A 5,447-nucleotide genomic window follows, 5' to 3' on the forward strand; every position below is an offset into this window, starting at 1 on the left:
ATTATTATTATTAGCTGCAGCTGTATACTTTCCTTAGCTGTTTGCTGCTGGATTTCATTGGCAAACCACACTGTTGTGAAATCATGAAAGAGAATTTTGGTGGCTTTTCTTCTGATCTCTAGGGGCTTAAGCAAACTGGGAGGGAGTGGGGGCTGTGCAGGCTGCTAAAGGGGATGGGGGACTTGCACTGTTTTTGGCTGAGGATGAAAAATTTGTTTCAATGAAAAAAAGGAAATCAGTCATTTTTATTTTATTTTTTAAACATCTGTTGTGTTCCCCCATCGAAGAATTTCACTCTGTGAGTTAACTTGGAACTCACTCTGTGAGTTAAGTATGCATAACCATGCAAGGGCAAAATTGCACCCTATTGCAGATATTTGCCTCAGAATCATAGAGTTGGACAGGACTGCAAGGATTAGCTAGTCCAAACCCCTGCCATGCTATCTGACCTCTGTTTAAAAACTTCTAAAGAGAAAGAATAATCCACCACCCTCCAAGGCAGTCTTTCCACTGTCATAACAGCTCTTACAGTACAGAAGTTGGCCAACTTCCTGTATTAGTTTACTACTTCACAAAGAAACATCATTCAACCATGCTCTAGTTGTCAGCACAATTGACCTTCTTTTTCCAATGTAGCTGATACTTGGTAAAAAAAGGTTGGAGGGCAGTTTTAATAGTGTCAAAATTGTAACTGAGTAGCATTTGTGAATACAATTATTGTGTGTGTTGTGTGCCTTCAAGTAATTACCAATATATGGTGACCCTAAAGGCATGGGATCATAGAATCATAGAATCATAGAGTTGGAAGAGACCACAAGGGCCATCCAGTCCAACCCCCTGCCATGCAGGAAATCACAATCAAAGCATCCCCGACAGATGGCCATCCAGCCTCTGCTTGAAGACCTCCAAGGAAGGAGACTCCACTACACTCTGAGGGAGTTTGTTCCACTGTCAAACAGCCCTTACTGTCAGGAAGTTCCTCCTAATGTTGAGGTGGAATCTCTTTTCCTGTAGCTTGCATCCATGGCTTTGGGTCCTAGTCTCTGGAGCAGCAGAAAACAAGCTTGCTCCCTCCTCAATATGACATCCCTTCAAATATTTAAACAGGGCTATCATATCACCTCTTAACCTTCTCTTCTCCAGGCTAAACAGCCCCAGCTCCCTAAGTCGTTCCTCATAGGGCATGGTTTCCAGACCCTTCACCATTTTTGTCGCCCTCCTTTGGACACGCTCCAATTTCTCAATGTCCTTTTTGAATTGTGGTGCCCAGAACTGAACACAATATTCCAGGTGGGGCCTGACCAGAGCAGAATATAGTGGCACTATTACTTCCCTTGATCTAGACACTATACTTCTATTGATGCAGCCTAAAATCGCATTGGCCTTGTTTGCTGCCGCATCACATTGTTGACTCATGTTCAACTTATGGTCTACTTGGACTCCTAGATCCCTTTCACACATAGTTTCATTCAGCCAGGTGTCCCCCATCCTATATCTGTGCTTTTCGTTTTTCCGCCCTAAGTGCAATACCTTCCATTTCTCCCTGTTGAAGTTCATTTTGTTAGCTATGGCCCAGTTTTCTAGTCTGTTCAGGTCATTTTGAATCTTGATCCTGTCCTCTGGGGTATTAGCTACTCCCCCTAATTTGGTGTCATCTTCAAATTTGATAAGTATGCTCCCAATTTTGTCCTCCAAGTCATTGATAAAGATGTTGAATAGCACTTGGCCCAGGACAGAGCCCTGTGGGACCCCACTGGTCACTTCTCTCCAGGATGAAAAGGAGCCATTGTTGAGCACCCTTTGGCTTCGGTCAGTCAACCAATTACAAATCCATGTGACAGTTGCCTTGTCTAGCCCACATTTTACAAGCTTGTTTGCAAGAATATCATGGGGAACTTTGTCAAAGGCCTTACTGAAATCAAGATATACTATATCCACAGCATTCCCTTCATCTAACAAGTTGGTAATTTTATCAAAAAAAGAGATCAGGTTTGTCTGCCATGACTTCTTTCTCTGAAACCCATGTTGACTTTTTGTGATTATGGAATTGCTTTCTAGATGTTCACAGACTCTTTGTTTAATTATCTGCTCTAGAATCTTTCCTAGTATCGATGTCAGACTAACTGGACGATAATTGTTGGGATCCTCTTTCTTCCCCTTTTTGAAGATGGGGACAACGTTTGCCCTCCTCCAGTCTGCTGGCACTTCTCCTGTTCTCCAGGACTTCTCAAAGATTATTGCCAATGGCTCTGATATTACAATTGCCAGTACTTTTAATACCCTTGGATGTAGTTCATCTGGTCCTGGAGACTTATATTCGTTTAGGTTAAACAGGTATTCCTGTACTGTCTCTTTGCTTATTCTGTGCTGAATTTTTTTGGGAAGACTTTGTTGGGAATTTTGTTGGGAAGATTTGTTCAGAAGAGGTTTGCCATTGTTTCCTCCCTGAGACTGAAAGAGTGTGACCTGCTCATGTTTGCATTCTCCTTTCCCTTCTTAGATAGGCAGGGACTTCCCTCTATCTATCTCATTCTGTCTATACATGTGACTCCTCTCACTCCATCTTGGAGCCTGTTTAACAGACTCTTTCTCAAGATTCTAAACAGTCTCCTCTCAGTACAGTAACTCTATCCTCTCAGTCTAAGGGGCTCTACCGACCACCCCTAAGGGGTGGTGGGAGGCTACCCCTTTCCTGACTGGGTCGGGGCTGCGGCAACCTCACATCGCAACCACAATCTGGCCTTTGAAGGGTGCAAAAAGGAGTCGCAAAAAGTGACTCCTTTTTACGCCCTCCAAAGGGTATCATAGCTGTGGCAGCATGGCTGCATGGTGCCCCTTCGGCACTGCGTCATGTGGATGCAGTGCCAGAGGCATGCCATGATGCTGCACACTGTCTGGAGTGGCACTTGCCATCATGGCCATCTGGGGGTGGAGTCAGGGCATCCATCATCAAGATGCTGCACCCTAACTCCGCCCACAGGGCAGTCTTTTGGGCCGGTCTGTATAGTGCCTAAGATGGAGTAACAGTCTCCTCTAAGTGAGGTTAATAGTCTCTTCCTCCTATATTAACATCAGTTAGGATAGCATTTAGTTTGTTATGTATTTATTTATTAAAGTTACTATTTGTTTTTAAAATACAATCTGTATGTTTGTAAATTTTTTTTGGAGTAAGTCTTTATTCTTTAGGAAGACAGGTTTAAAAAAAGAGTCTGATCCACAATTTTGCTGTTCTGCTAATGAAAACTGAACTTTAAAGTTTAACTTTTTTACCTGTATATTTTTTCCCTTTAAAAGGGTTAACACCCTGGAAAACTAAAATTGCACCCCAGTTTTCTTGGCAAGATTTCTTTAGAGGAGGTTTGGCATTGTTTTTCCCCTGAGGCTGAAAGCGTGTGACTTGTCCAAAATCTCACAGTGGGTTTCATGACCAAGTTGGGAATCAAACCTTGGTTTCCACAATGCCATGCTGCAATACAATTACACTTCGGTAACTGTTTCATGTTCACAAATGTTACTCACTCATTGTTTTGACACTATTGCCATGATCATAACTCACTCTCTACTTTAGTGAGCATTAGCTGTATGAGGAGAAGAGGTGTATTCTACTCATGATCAAAACATGGTTGAATAATAATAATAATAATTTGTTTTATTTATATACCACTATTCCAAAGATCATAGCGGTGAACAGCAAGTAAGCTAATTAGCAAGTAAGCTAATTTGCCCCCAACAGTCTGGGTACTCATTTTAGCGACCTCGGAAGGATGCAAGCCTGAGTCGAGCTTGGGCCCTTTTGCTGGTCTTGAACTCGCAACCTTGTGGTTTCGAGTGAATGGCTGCAGTACAGGCATTTAACCACTGCGCCACCAGGGCTCCATCATTTCCATTAGATTTGCAGGGGAGGGGGTCAACTAGAATGAGGTACTTAGTTTTGTACTGAGTTAAGTATAGACAGATAAAGGATTCCAGCTTGTCTTCCCAATGTTTAGATGGCATTTCATTTCTTCTTATATGATTCCACTGGTTCATATTATGGTTTCTGGAGCAGCAGAGAACTAGTTTTTCTTATCTTTTACATGACATCTCCCCAGATATTTTAAAAATATCTAGCTTGCCACCTCTCTTTCTTCTCTTTTCCAAGCTAAACGAATTCACCTCACTAATCCATTCCTCATACGTCTCGGTTTCCAGAACATTTACCATTTTTATCATCCTCCTCTGGACTCGTTCCAACTTGTCAATATCATTCTTGAAATGCATGGAAGAATTCATGACTGAGCAAAAGGAATGCAACAACAGCAGACAATGGCAGCTAATCAAATTCTAATTACACAAGGAATTTTGCAGGAATAAATTCTATACACTTGCAATTATGTGTTTATATAGTTGTTGTTTTTACATTCATATGTGAAATACCTCTTTAATCCACTGCCAGTTTAATTAATTAATTAATTAATTAAAATCATACTGTTAAATAATTAAAGGTCTTTCAATGAACTGCCACTTCATTAGTCATAGTCTTTCAAAATGTTTTGCTTGATGTCCATCTCATATAACACACACACACACACACACACACACAGACAGAGAGAGAGAGAGAGAGAGAGAGAGAGAGATGCAGTTACTATTGAACTTTGATAAATTTCTGTGTTCATCATCTATGATGGCCTTTTTCAGATGGTCTGGCCCAAACTATACTCTAAATTTGGCTGCACAATAGGTTTAAAAACTGGTTGCTAGTTTTCAAAATCTCCAGTCTGCAGCAATATTGCTTGCTTTTCTTCACTATTTTGGAATAATTTCTCCAATATTTCATCTCTATTGTATGAGTGAGTTCATAAATGTCAGTAAACCCATTATTTCATTCTCTGTGGTCAGATATGCTCTTAGTCTGGTCATGCAGGCATGAGACCCAATCCTGCATTCTATGATATTTTTTTTCTCATTCCATCAAATCATACTACTTATATCCCTTCCAATGCAGGACTATTTACCATGGTTACAGGCAAAACTGGGATTTATTTATACTACTTTAAAAAAAAGATGACCAAATTATAACTGATTATGCCACCTAAACATTTCTTTGAATGGTGCTTGGAACTTCTGACTTCCATCAGTTACCAAGAGGAGGAGGAGGAAAGAGGAAAAGGAAAAGGAAAAGGGAATGAAAGGACTCTATCAGCACCTTTAAGTCTAATTTAATTTAGCATGAGCTTTCATGGATTTCAATTTAAGAAATAGATTGAAATCCACTAAAGCTTATATTAAAATAAATCATTCTTAAGGGTGTCTCTATCTTCCTTCTACTCATCTCTTTCCTTTTTTGCTGAAGCAGACTTACATGGCTACCTCTTTGAAGAATAGTTTGGCCTTTTACTTATATTTTTATGATATAGAAAGTCAGATCCCCTCTTTTTTTTTTTTTTTTTTTTTTTGCCTCAGGAAAG

The sequence above is a fragment of the Sceloporus occidentalis genome, unplaced genomic scaffold (genome assembly GCF_023333645.1).
Source record: "Sceloporus occidentalis isolate IW3139 unplaced genomic scaffold, rSceOcc1.0.p SCAF_1, whole genome shotgun sequence".
NCBI classification, from domain to species: Eukaryota; Metazoa; Chordata; class Lepidosauria; order Squamata; family Phrynosomatidae; genus Sceloporus; species Sceloporus occidentalis.